We start from the raw sequence: 15,030 nt of genomic DNA, 5'->3' as shown, positions 1-15,030 counted from the left end.
TTTCATGTGTCTGATAGCCATTTGTATGTCTTCATTGGAGAAGTGTCTGTTCCTATCTTCTGCCCATTTTTTGATATGATTGTCTGTTTTGTGTGTGTTGAGTTTCAGGAGTTCTTTATAGATCCTGGATATCAATCTTTTGTCTGTACTGTCATTTGCAAATATCTTCTCCCATTCTGTGGGTTGCCTCTTTGTGTTCTTGACTGTTTCCTTTGCTGTGCAGAAGCCTGGGAAAACTGGACAGCTATATGTAGAAGAATGAAACTTGACCATTCTCTTACACCATACACAAAGATAAACTCAAAATGGATAAAGGAGCTCAACGTGAGACAGGAATCCATCATAATCCTAGAGGAGAACATAGGCAGTAACCTCTTCGATATCAGCCACAGCAACTTCTTTCAAGATATGTCTCCAAAGGCAAAGGAAACAAAAGCCAAAATAAACTTTTGGGACTTCATCAAAATCTAGTGTGTGTTTTAATTGACCTCGCTTAAATTTTTTCCATATAATCTGTCTTCATTTCATCCAGTGTTCCTTTCTGCAAAGCCTTTCTCATCGTGATTCGCTCTTCATTGTTCCTCAGAAGTGACATCTTCTAGCTTCCCACTTGTTTTGCCTGCCTCAAGCTCCATTTCTTGAACCATGCTTCAGAGGTTGTGGTAAATATTTGACTGAGGTATGTCCCCTCCTGCATCTTCAAGATGTTGTTCCTTTTGCTCATCCTGGGGGATTTCTCACAGGTCATGTTGAATATGAGGGTCTTGCTTCTGGTGGTCACGGAGACCTGCTATTTCCCTCAGTTTGAGTTTCTGTACACCAGATGGCCTTACTCACCAGCCCCTTGGTGACACCCATGCAGTTTTGTAGAGACTCAGAAGCAGGTTTTGTTGACCTTGAGAGCTTTAATACCTAGCATCGAGGCTGATCTTGCCCCTGTTCCCCTTCGTTCATGCTGTAGAGGATATGAAAGGTCTTCCAAATTTTCCTTAAGCTTGAATGTATTTCAGCCCAGTTTCACCTGCCGTGGAGTTGCTGCAAACTTCTTCCCAATGCCAGAAACAGAAGTGGAACCCTGTCAAGCCTGGATCTAGTTCACGGGCTTCCATGTTGCCGATTTCTTCATAGCTGTTTAATTAAGAAGGGTTTGGGGCTTTCTAAGGGCTGTGGCAAGGTGACAACGGAAGCAACAACAACAACAATAATGTTACAACTGGTTGTAGTAATAACAACAACAGGAGCAGTCTGTCATCTTAAGAGCTTTCCCACACAGGCGCCCAGGCCTGAATTATGAAAGAGGTTCCCCTAAGTCACACAGTGGGTAGTTGTGGGTGGGGTGTTGCTGGGAATTCCCTGAACCAGCTGAACTCCATAATCAACACTACTAACCATGCACTGAACTAGAAAGGGTTTTCTGTGCTACTTAGTCTATTTCTAGGGCTGAAGAATCAAACTCTGAATGATGTCATGGCATTGGGGCCTTTAATGGTGAACGAGTGAAATAAAATGATGGAACACAGACAAATCAGTGAATTCCAGAGAAAAGTGAGGGAAAAGAGGAAAATTCCTGGAATGACTCCCATGGGGTATTAGCCTGAGTAATCAATGTATGAGAAAGAGTTAAAGAATAATTGTTTTACCAATTTTCTTTTTTTTTTTAAGATTTTATTTATTTACTTGAAAGAGAGAGAGATCACAAGTAGGCAGAGAGGCAGGCAGAGAGAGAGGGGGAAGCAGGCTCCCCGCCGAGCAGAGAGCCCGATGCGGGACTCGATCCCAGGACTCTGGGACCATGACCTGAGCCGAAGGCAGAGGCTTTAACCCACTGAGCCACCCAGGCGCCCCTGTTTTACCAATTTTCAAGTCCGTTTTCATGTACTATCTTCTCTGATGCCTGTATTGTAGTTGACAGGACTTTCTCACCAAACATCAAGACCTACAAAACTGAATTTAAATTGAGTTAATAAAAGAGATAAAAAAATTGAGTTCAAACAATAGAAACCCATTGGAAAGAAATTGCCCTTTTAACATTTTCTTTTTATTGATTCATGGGTGGCAAGGGGAGGCTACCCACTTCAAACACAAGTTGACACCTATGGTAACACCAGCGTATTGGAAGCCAAAATTAAGAAAACCTTTGTTTGATAAGTCAGGTAACACAGACTCATTTCTCCTTCTTTTGCCTTTATTTTGGGGAAACAAATGTTGCTTCCAAGGCCCTGGTTTGTTACCCTTAAGCTAAAGACAAGAAGTCGCTTTGTGTTCTCCTCTTGTTTGATTGGCAACTACTGAAACTTCCTTTGATCTCATCTTAATGTCTTCCATATTATTATGAACTAAAAACTTGTTTGCTTTTGTTTTCTCCAATTGTTATAATTTATCATCGGCTTTCTTGTTGTCAGCAGCTACAAACATCTTGGATGCTACACTTAAAAGGGTCAATTTGGGGATTCATTTGTGTCTTAATTCTGGCCAAGGAACCTAATTAGTTTTAACTCTTCCTTCATGAATTACTAAGAAGCCAGTTCCCTTGTGTAGTAACACTAGACCCGGAATAGCTTTGTTAAAATTGGATGCCTCTCAGGGGAGAAAATATAAAGCTGTAATTTCTTTGAAGATAAACTATAGTTGATTCTTGGAGGTGAGGGTTATTGAGTTATAATGGTGAGTCTAATTCTCGTGGAATGTATTATATCCCAAAGTGTTGTTGAGTGTAGCAACTGGCCATGTTATTTACACCTGCTATATAATGGCTGACACTTTATACAAACCCATCTCTAAATGGACCCATGCATTGGTTAACTGCTGGCTGTGTAATAAAACATTTTTAAACAGGCAGTGTAGTTAGCACACCCGGTTTGGAAACAGAAAGCATCATACCAGAGGTCATGCTATAATTCAGCAAGAAATATAGATAAAGAAGAACGACACGAAATGTACTTGCCTCTTTATGGTGGCTCTCTATTAAAAAAAAGAGTTTTGAGGAAGCTTTTTAAAAAGGCCTATAAAAAGCCACATGTCTTAAGTAGTCACCATACAATTTACTTACCTGATATTTGTGCATGTTTATTTTTCATTTTTCATCATTTCATAGGCTGAGGGCAGACAGCCATCTCTGCATCACCGTAAACCTTCGGGAATGCTTTGTTCATTTCCAGAGATGCATCCACCCATGAAGAATAGTCTTTGAAAGATTTTCCTGGGGAAGGAGTTGGGTGGAGAGAACTGAAGGGGAGGAGAACAGTATGAAGAACTAGGGAGAGAGAAAGAGCTTCTGAATTCAGCAAGAAAAGTCCCCAGAGACAAGAGAAATGAATCCTCCTTTATTATGGGTCTCACAAGTCCTCAGTGAACATCTCTCTTAGTAAATAAATTTTTGAAAAATAAGTGAGAAAATCAGGATGAAGGAAAAAAAAACAAGAGGAAGCCAAGTTGAGGCCTAAAAGCCAGTTCCATGACACTCGGGGAAGGAGAGCACGTCTTGTCATGTAATTCTTGGCATCCACACAACATAAACACTTCTCAAGGGAGACATAGATCTTTTTGATATACAGACCTGAGAAAAGGTTTTCTCATTGTTTCATGAAGACCAGACCCTTTGATGTCAGGAACTATTTGACCCACAAGAGTTTGACCACAAATTCAGCTAGAAACTGAAGGGCACTTTTGTTCGGGATTCCTTACCGGAATTGGATAGCATAAAGTCGCAGAGGTGTTTGGTGTGAGCATCTTAACAGGTGACTAAATTATGTGACTAGGATCTTTAATGGTCTGACTAAATGTAACAATAAAAACTTAATATTTAGAACCACTGGATTTTATAAAATGGACTTCCACTGGGGGAGTTTTCTGTGAACCCTAGGAAATTGTATGCAAAAATGTGAGTGTGTAACTTATCACCGAAAATCTGTAACTCCGAGTGCTGGGTAGGCTCAGTTGGTTGAGTGTCTGGATCAAGTCCTGATCTCATGGGTCATGGGATTGAGCCCTGTGTCTGGCTTCGTGCTTAGCAGGAGTGTGTTTAGATATTTTCTCTCTCTGCCCCTTCCCATGATCATGCTCTCTCTTTGAAATAAATACATAAATCTTAAAAAAAAATTTAAGTAAGAATTAAAAAAAAAAAGAAAATCCACAACTTCATCAGGTTCTCAAAATGTAGGTGACCCCAATTTTTAAGAACCACCAATCTGGAAGAAGGGTAGTGTGAACTCTCAGGCGATACTGTGGAAGTGTTTTCCCTCTGAATTGACCTGTTGCTCACTCTTGGCTGGCAGTAGGTTCCAGGGGCATTCTGACAGGCACCGAGGGTGCAGAACACGCCCTAGACTGGGTAGTGAGGAGGGTGGGTTTTGTTTGCTTTGTATGACTTCTCTTCTATTCCTTCACTATTGTTCTAAATGTCCAGATTAGCAGGTGCAGGTGGTGCTGATGCACCAATGGTAGGCGCCATCTTTGCTGAGCATTTCTCCCAGTGCCCAGTTCAAACCATTTGTGTCCGATACCAAAGCAGCCAGTCCTCAAGCATGAAGCTGCTAACATAGCTAACATGCCAACTTCTCCATTCTTGCCCTGCTTTGCCTTGTTACTACCATGATCTTTACAAAGTGGTGATGCAAGTGGGCTTCTGGTACTGGAGGGAATGAAGACCAGTGGTTCATCCACTGGGCAGGGTCTTTACATTCCCAAATTCCACAGCTGTTGATGTTTCCCCCATCATAAAGATGTGGATGTGAAGCCATCTAGAACCTAGGGGACTCACCCTTCCTTGCAGGAGTGTGGGGAGGTTGGGCATCTATTTGACATGAATGTCTGTCTGTCTTTCCTCTGTCTGCATTTCTCAGCACACACGGGAAATACCTACATCTAACTTACCTATGGTTCTTGTCAAAAATGCAAATCCTGACCTTGTCCCAGATCTGCTTAAGCAGAATCTCTGAGGGATAACTAGGAATCTCTATTTATTTTAATAAGCCCAACAAGCCATTCTTATATTCAATAGACTTCAAGAGTTCCTCTATTTCTGAAAAAAAGAAAGCATATTTTCCTATAACCATATGGGATTTCATTTAACCTGCCCAAGGGATCAATCCACTCTCTGTCCATGCCAAGAATTTTGAAGCTTACTCAAGGTCACTCCATCAGTGGTTTAAAGAGTCCCTAGATTTCTATGGATAGCTAATTAATATCACTTAGCACAATTTCATCCTCTTGTTTTCCCTGGTATAAGATTTTTCTCTTCCTCTACCCAAATGCGAGTAAGTTCAGAGAACATATTATGTCTATACTACCCTGGGTAAAATTGCCTCTTAAAAGAATCAAAATTTAGAGTTATTTTTGGACACACTGTGGGTGATTTCACTGGAATAGAAATCTTAACGAGTGTCACATTGTTGAATATCCTCTAAAAAACTTCATCTGTCATGGTATGTTTCTGGTCATTTTCTTTTTCCTCTGATACTTTGATATCTACTTATCTTCAGGAACTATGGTACCTGTACAGTTTTATCAGCAAATAAGAAATTAAATGGGACACTTTTGTAATTAAAAAAATCACTTAGCATAGTCATCTCAGTATCGAATCAAAAATGATGTCTTTATTCTGCGTTTCTGGCCCTCAAATCTTCTTGGCAAGGAACAATGCCTTATGTGCCACCTTAAGGTCTTGGGTTGCTTTTTTCCTCTCTGCAGGAGTCCATCCTATTGAGTCAATGACTCCAGGGATTTTCTAGTAGCTCCTATTCTTGGACTGGCCCTTGGCACGCGCAGCACCAAATACCCATGAAGTTACCATGGATTCCTATTGATAGGAGGACTCCGCCTTCTATTCATTATCCGCCCCATTCAATTAGAATTACACAAAACAAATACTAATTAAAGATCTACTGCAAGCAGGACATCCCTGTGGGCACTGCAGAGAACTGTTAAAGAGGGTAGGACACAACCTCGGCCTTCTGGAAACTTGACAGAAAGTACACGGAGGAAGCTGGTGACACCGGAAAATCTCTTGTTAGTAGATGAGCATTTCTGTCCTGCTCTGTGCATGGCCCTTGAAGATGCCTGGGGAATAAGGGGCAGGTGCCTTTGACTCTTTGGTGGCCAGAGGGAGTAGAACAACAGGGCATTAAAAGAGAAGGTCTGTGTGGGATCCTTAAATCTTCATCTGAGCACATGGCATGCTTTGCCTGGTCCGTGTTCACCATGACCATCAGTCAGGCTCTCAACCATGGGGCTGCTCGTGGGGCTGACTCACTCACGGGAGGATCACAAGATCAGATCGTACTGTAGACGCCGGCATCACCTAAGTCAGAAACATTTCCCAAGTCAGGTGAAAGCATCGTGTTTCCCTTTTCACTGGTGGCTCTTGTTTTGTCTGGCAATAACCTAGTATAAGTGACAAAATCATGGATAGAATTTTGGGGAAACAGTGGATATTTATGTTTTTAAGGCTCATTTATAGTGATGCACTGTTACGGTAATGTGTTAGCTTTAGAGAGATTATTGACTATGCGAGACTCTATAAATAGGCATACCACATCAAATTCTATTTGTTCTGCGGTTCTTACTTAAAATATATCATATGCGGGCTCCTGGGAGGCTCAGTGGGTTAAGCCTCTGCCATCAGCTCAGGTCATGATTTCAGGGTCCTGGGATCAAGCTCCGAATTGGGCTCTCTGCTCAGCGGGGAGCCTGCTTCCTCCCTCCCTCTGCCTGCCTCTCTGCCTTCTTGTGATCTCTCTCTCTCTGTCAAATAAATAAATAAAATCTTTTAAAAAATTAAATAAATAAATAAATAAATAAAATATACCATATGCTAATGACTCTTAATTAGATCATATCATATATTAGAACATATAGTTGAAATACGTACTAATAATTCAAGCTATCTTTCTGTCATCTATCAAAATAATCACAATTATTAATTTTAATGGCGTATTTTGCATGCGTTTAAAACTCACACAAAAGGTAACCAGATATTTTGGAAATATATAACAATTTATTCTACTTTCAAAGTAATACATGTTACCTTGAAGGGCAATATAGTATAATAACAAATACAGGAAAACACAGAAGCAAATACAGATAATCAACAAGTATTGTTACCAAGGTATAATATTATTAACATTTAGATTCATATTTATAGTACTCAATGTTTTAAAATAAAATTGGAATTATTTGATGCATTCCTCTTTAAATTCTACTTTTAAAATGTTGACATTTTAATTTGTAGATAATTAAGTTCTGAAGATCTAATGCACAGCATAGTGATTACAATTCTGTATTATAAACTTTAAAGTTGCTAAGAGACTAGATCTTAATTGTTCTACCACAAAAGAGCTATCAGTATATTCCATGATAGAGGTGTTATTTAATAGCACATTGGTAATTATATTGCAATAGATAAACGTATCAAATCCACACATTGTACACTTTAAATTTATCTAAGTTATATGTAAATAATAGCTCAATAAAAATAAATTTTAATTTAAAAAGTTAACATTTCACTGAAAGACTTTTTCAATAATATTAAGTTTTTTGAAAGGCAAATTTTATAGCAGCATATATTTTCTATTACATAGATAAAATGTAATTTGCCCATTTCCTCCTATGATTTATTTCTTTTGATTTATTTTTTCCTCCTCAATTTTCTCCTATTTTCTTCTCTCTCTCTCTCTCTGGTAAACAAAGTTACACAGAACATCAGATTAGAGGCCTTGTGTGTGATGAATTATGTGACACAGAAAGTCCCAAGAATTTCTGGGAATTAATGGCCACTAGGAAGGAGTTCTCCGTGGGCCAGACCTCCCATCTGATGACCGAGTCTCTGGGAAATGCCCAGGGATAACATCCTTACTGCTAGATCAACATTTTTTTTTCCTTCCTCAAGAATAATATATTTTTCAAAGTGAGATTTTCCCAGGGGCAACAGCTTTGTCATGTTGATGACATGCTGGTATTCAGGACCATCATCTGCTTTTGAGGGGCTGATAAATAAATCTAGGGATTGAAGAGCTTATAAAATAGATTTATCCAGTTGTTCATTTTTTTGTAAGATTTTATTTATTTATTTGAGAGAGAGAGAGCACAAGCCGGGAGTGGGGATGTGGCAGAGGGACAGAGAGCAGCAGACCCCCCACTCCCCCACTAAGCAGGGACCCCCCCCCGCAAGGCAGCGCTTGACCCCGGGACCCCAGGACCCCAGGACCCCAGGACCATGACCTGAGCCGAAGGCAGATGCTTAACCAACTAAGCCAGCCAGGTGTCCTTCAGTTGTAGTTCAAAAATGGTTTTATCTGCCTAAAGAATTTGCTTACATTACTTAACAATATTTAATTGTGTATATAAAACAACACACTATGCTCTTTGTAAAAATAATTTTTAGAAATAACTAGGTTTCTTCCTTGGCACTGTGGACTGTGGATTATGCTGGACTATGTCATTTTATCAACAGCCATCAGCCCTGGCTGGGTAGTTTCCATAGGCACTACACAAAGTCCTCAAGATCTGTCGTTAATACCTAACAACATCACTAATCTGAGTAGACATTGACACAATTATTAAATATGTAAATAATCACCGTGGGTTGGTGGTTCCACGGTAACTGATATCCAAAGGATGTTTTGTCCAATTTTATTTTTATAAACACGACGGTAAAGAACTCAGACCTTGAGCCGACACCTGGAAAGACGACAGTGACAACAGTCTGCTGAGACAAATGCACAGGGCTGTGTTAGCAGGCAGGAGGGCTGAGGGAGGAAGGGCCCAGCCCTGGGACATCAGGCAGTTTGCATTTGGAGCACAGACTCCGATCAATTAATTGAGGCTGCCCTGAGGTCTGGGTTGAGGAGGTTACATGGAGGTGGAAGCAGAAGATTGCTGTGATCGATTAGTAATGTCTGCCATGGGAAGTAGCTAAAGGCTTATGGTCATGAATGCTAAGCATTTACATCCTATATTGCTAACATGGGTTTCTATCTTAAAGAGCCAGGGGAGACCATCCCTAGATGCTTGCCTGAGCATCCAACAGTTTGCTGGTCTTGTATTTAAAGCCACCTGTGCCTCACTCAGGAGGGCTCTGCTCCCCCTGGGTTCTTATCTCCACCATCAAAACTTCCAAAATTGTGACTTTTCATAAACTATACTCTGTGTGTGTGTTTTAATGCATGTGACCAGTGAGTATCATCACCTTGATTTCTTAGGATAATATACATATGGGTCTTAAGTCATATGTGTTAAATGGATTTCCAAAAGACTTGGAGACTTAAAGAGATTGGTATTCTGTCTAATGAAGGATTATAACGGTATGAGATTTTGTTTTTAAATATCTTATTTATTTGACAGAGAGAGACACAGGGAGAGAGGGAACACAAGCAGGGGAGTGGGAGAGGGAGAAGCAGGTTTCCTGCTGAGCAGGGAGCCCGATGTGAGGCTCGATCCCAGGACCCTGGGATCACGACCTGAGCTGAAGGCAGACCCTTAACAACTGAGCCACCCAGGTGCCCCAACAGTGTGAAATTATTGTATGAGTTATTATGAGTTGTTATTATGTTATATATATTGTACATTGTATATTTCAGTAATACATATTATACTATAACACATACGGCCCAAGGATTTTTGGAGGAAAACAAATTTTGTGCATTCAGTGGTACAGAAAAGGCAAAGAAGTAACACTTCAAATTATGTGGTTTTGAGCCCTTGTACTTTTGTGTTCTTCTACATTAAAGGATGGATCTTTTCAAATTCCTGGTCCCCTCAAAATGCCACTTATTAGTGCTGGTTTCTTAGAGTTCAACCTTATTAAGTGGATTAAAGATGCCATTATATTTCATTTTATGTAATCTCCTAGTCAACAGAGGCAGAGGCACTGGAAAGGGAGCAAGCCTGAAGGGATGAAACAGTGATAGTCCTCATACCCTGCAGTTTGGTGTGTCCCAACTGGGGCTGTAGGCTGAGTTGGGCATTTCTCTGCCACGCCTAACTCACCTGGAAACTATGGGAGGCAGTGCAGATCAGTGAGATCTGAGTGAGTTCAGATCAGCTTTAGTGGAGCAGGTGCGAGGGTGTCATCCTAAAGTAGACAACATTCAGCCCCATCCAGCCCTCTTCAGGATCCAACCACAATGTCAGTCATCTGATCGTCCCCTGAGATTTCAGTTCCTCAAAATAGTAGCTCAAGTATTATATTTCTCTTTTCTCCCTTAGCTCCTAATTGTTTCTTTTTTCCCCTGGGTTTCCTGCAGTAGGTGGGGCTACCTACCATTTCATTAGGGTACCCTACTACCCATGCACCACAGGAGGGAGGGAACAGAGCTGTCTGGGAATTTGGGAGAGGACCCCAGCAAGCTGACAGGGCACCTCTGTATCCACTCTTTTGGGACTTAGCCTGGAGAGAGTGAGATATAGGTCTGTTCATCCTCCATGACTTAAGTCTTATGAGAGCAGATTCCCACTCCCCAAAGGGAAGTCTGGATAAACTTTTTGTCTGCCTAATTCCAGGCAAGGTACAAAGAAGTTGCTTAGCTGTACAGCAAAGCCATGCTCTCCCAATCAGTTTTATCAGCAATAAATGGGATGTTTTGTATGTCATCTCCCTGACCATTGCCTGCCCCCCAGTTATTCCTACATTTTGGCCAGGAAAATGGAGTGTTAGGTATTAACCTATAAAATTTATATAACGTTCCCTCACAGCCTTTCATTTCATAAGTCCATTCAGTCCTATTTCCATGAATGTCTCAGATACCATGGAAAAAAAGCAAATGAAACATGGCCCCTGTCCTCAGTGACTTCATGAATTGGTGAGGACACAGACAATTAAAACATATCAGAGAACTACAGGCTAAGGGCTTGGGGAGAACTCAATCCTAGTGCCTGAGCATTTCCAAATGTAAGATGGCTACAAATCTACCGGAAATCTGTAAAAAAGCAGATTCTGATTCTGTAGGTTTGGGTGAGTTGAGGGTCTGTATTTCTTTCCTTTTTTTTTTTTTTTAAGATTTACTTATTTGAGAGAGAGACAGTGTGTGTTTGAGCATGGGTGGAGAGGGGCAGAGGGAGAGAGAAGCTCAAGTAGACTCCCGCTGAGTAGGGAGCCTGATGTGGTGCTCCATCCCATGAACCCGAGATCATGACCTGAGCCGAAATGAAGAATTGGACACTTAACCACCCAGACACCCTAAGGTCTGCATTTCCTGTATTTCCAGGTGATGTCTATGCTGTCAGTCCATGGACCACACTGAGTAGCGAGTAGCAAGGCAATACGCTAAACCACACTTACTTGCTGCCATATTGCATGGAAGAGAGGCACCCAGTCAATTTATTTTGGAAAGGCCCGGGAAGACTTCTCTGAGGAGAGGACAACTAAGCTGAATCTTCAAAGATGAGCCATTTGTCAACAAAGATCTGGAGTAATGGAATGTCCAAAGGTGAGGAATTGTGGAAGAACATGGTAGTTGGTTGTAATTGTCTGTGGAGCCATGAGAAGCCCCCACAAGCATGAAGTGGGATGTGAGTTGGAAAGAGGAGAAAATTAGAGCCCATATTCAGTGCTAAGGATGGAGTTTTTCTTTTACCCTGCAAGTAATTGGGACTGTTTAAGAACTTAAAGGGATTTTCAGCATCTAATTTTCATCTTTCATAGACTTTCATTTTTGAACAATAGTTTTAGATTCACAGAAAATTTAAGAAGCTATTACAGAGGATTCCCATTTATCCAACACCCACTTTCCCCTACTACTAACATTTTTAGTAGAGTACATTTGTTATCATTGATGAACCAATATTGATACATCATTATTAATTAAAATCCATACCTTATTCATATTGTCTTCATTTGTTTCTAAAGCCTTTTTTTTTTTTTTCCTGCTCTGGGATACACAAGATTTAGTTGTCATGTTTTCTTTGGTTCCTTCTGGCTCTGGCAGTTTCTGAGACTTGCCTTCTTCTTAATGACCTTGACAATTTTGAGTACTACTCAGATATTTTGCAGAATGTCCTCTATTGGGGATTTTCTGACATTTTTATACCAATAAACCTGGGATTATGGCTTATCCAGAGAAAGACCACAGAGGGAAAGTGCCACTTTCATCATATAATATTAAAGGTACATAATATCAACATGATGGGGGCGGGAGAATGAATGGATGAACTACAGGGGATTTAAGGCAACAAAACTATTCTATATGATACTGTCATGGTGAATACATAACTTTATGAATTTGCCAAAACCTGTAGAATTTTACAGGACAAAGAATGAAGTCTGGTGTATGCAAATTAAAAAAAAATCATTTGGAAGTTTGAGGGGATCCCCATTAGAAAAGCAGATGAGACCAGAGAATCTAAATACATTACAAATGAATGAAATAATCACATTAAAAGGGTGAAGGCCAAGGTGCTGACCTAAGTCACTCTGGAAATGAGCAGAGACTGAGACTAAAAGCAAAAGGAACTGCACAGCAAGCTTGTACTGTAGTTGATAAAGTTGCTTCCCATAGGGTGTGGCTTAACCTGTAAATACATTATCTCACCTGGATAAGGGACTTTGAGATGTGCATTTGGATTACTAATCAGTTGACCTTAAAACAGGGAGATTATTCTGGATTATCTGGGAGGAACCAAAGTCCTCACAGGAGCCCTTAAAAGGAGAAGCAGGAGAGGAAGTCACAGAGATTGAAAGCTCAATGGGTATTCAATGTGCAGTTGCTGGCTTGGAGATGGAGGCGGATGTTGTCAGGGAAACAGGGACCTCAGTCCTACAACGGCCAACAACAAACATGTGTTTGGAGGCAGCTTCTTCCATGCAGCCTTCAGAAAGGAACCCAGCCCAGTCAGTACCTTGAGAGGTCCTAAGCAGAGTAAACAGTCATGCTGTGTGGGACTTCCGACCAAAGAACTGTGGGGTCACAAATGAGGATTTTAAGGTGCCTGGTTTGTGAAACGCAGTTCCGTGGCATCAGCATCCCAATAGAAGGACCTGAGACTAGTTCCTGAACACTGCTAAGTCACTCTCCTCATCCATGGAGAGGAGCTAATGATAGATGTGTTCCTTGAAGATTAAATGAAGTCATTACATAACAGTCTCATGTGATTCATGGAACTTGGTGGAAATTCCATAAATGCAGGAACACTTCACGGATATACAACATTCACTGTGGGAGTGAAGAGTGAAATGGAGAAACTCTGACTAGCAGAGGTGGCCCTTTCACTGAATTTTGAGGAACCAGCAGAATTTTGATAGACAGCTCGAATTAAAATTAAGCCAGTAAAGAATCAGGCAGAGAAAACCCCATGGTTTACACAAATCCATCACATTGCACTGAAATATGAATTTGCATTTTAATAGGCAGAAGAAAATTAACTGATCTCAGGATGTGGCAGCTTCTGGAGGCAACGTTCAATCCCAGAAATAAACAGGAGCCAAAAGAAAAAAGGAAGGAATGAGCTCAGTATAGAATATATACAGTGGTTTATAGCCCGTATGTTCATGGAACTGACAAGCCCAACACCAACACAGGGCTCATTTTGACTTCAATGGTGTACCATCCACTCTGTGTGCGCTGGAATGTTTCCATGTAAAGCACACCAGCGCCCCTAAAGCCTGCAGGGGCCACACCATCACACTCGTGATTAACATCCGATGCGTGGAATAGAATAACTTCCATGTTTCTACAGAACTTGAAGGAAGCCAGACTGAAGTTAAACCACTGAGATTTTAAATAGTGTTAATTCAGAGATGACAGTTCTGCTGGCTTGTTGGGAAATGCCAGTAAGAAAAGAGGGAGGATGGGAGGTGATCTCGGGTAACATGGGAGGGAGTGGATTCGTGTCCTAGAGTTGCCACAACATAATCTCCCAAACTGGCGGGCTTGGGGCAACAGAAATTTCTTCTCTCATGGTTGCAGAAGTGTGAAGTCTGAAATCAAGGTGTTGGCACCAGCTGGTTCGTGCCAGAGGCTCTGCGGGAGAACCGGACCTCGCCACTCTCCCTGCTTCTTGGGGTTTCCGGAAATCCTGGGTTCCTTGGCTTGTAGATACATCACTCCAGTCTCTGCCTCTGTTTTCTCAGGAACTTGTCCTCTTCTCTCTCCTGTCAGGACACTGGCAGTTGGATTTCGCACCCAGCTGGGTAACCCAGGATGATCTCATCACAAAATTCTCAACTTGATTATGTTTGCAAAGACTCTACCCAAATACGGTCACATTCATGGGGCAAGGGGAGTGATGACTTGGAAATATCTTTTCTGGAGTCACCATTCAACTCATTACAGGGACCATTACCTAAAACCTATGGAGAAACAGCATATACCTTTATAAATGTGGAATTATAAGGGAAAATAAGACAGCAAGCCCAGTGTGGCTCATTTCTATAGGTAGCATTTTAAGTTAAAACAAATTATCTAATTTGAATGTCAGGTAACAATTAGCATAATCTTCCACATGAACAGAAAAGCTTATTCTTAGAAGAAAAAACAGAAAAGTTTAAATCTCTGGAGGAAGTTAAGCCATTAGAAGCAATTGGAATTTCTCAACCTCTCCTCATTTTCCATTACAAACTTTAAAAGATTCCACCACGAAAACTAAGAAAGTTTTAGAAAAACATCACAATTTAAAAATATAAGCTATTTTCTACCTTTTTTTCAATTTTTAAAAAAGTACTGCTATTGGTTGGGTCTAAAAATTCCAGCTGGCAGTTGGGGTGATTCACTATTATCTCTTCAGCCTTCTTGCCCTATTTTTTTTTTTAAAGCACAAATGTTTTTAGAATAACCTTTATCTAGCAAAGATTACACGAGAGTAAGGTCATTTCTAATTGAGGTCTTTATAAGTTTGTTATGAATTAATAGAGGTAAGAGTATGCAGCTGCAAAGTGGAATTTCATTGGCTGAAGCAAGTAACCTGACAACACTTCATTTTAAGCAGGTGGGGAGTAGCCAGGGCTCCCAAGGAAAAAGGGCCAGATTATCTGAGAAACAGCCCAAACTACCACGCATTGGCATCCAAAGAAATGGCAATAGATTTTTTTGATTCGGGCTG

This window comes from Enhydra lutris, unplaced genomic scaffold (genome assembly GCF_002288905.1).
Source record: "Enhydra lutris kenyoni isolate GAN:26980312 unplaced genomic scaffold, ASM228890v2 scaffoldscaffold32, whole genome shotgun sequence".
In the NCBI taxonomy this organism is placed as follows: Eukaryota; Metazoa; Chordata; class Mammalia; order Carnivora; family Mustelidae; genus Enhydra; species Enhydra lutris.
Note: the sequence above shows the minus strand (reverse complement) of the source record.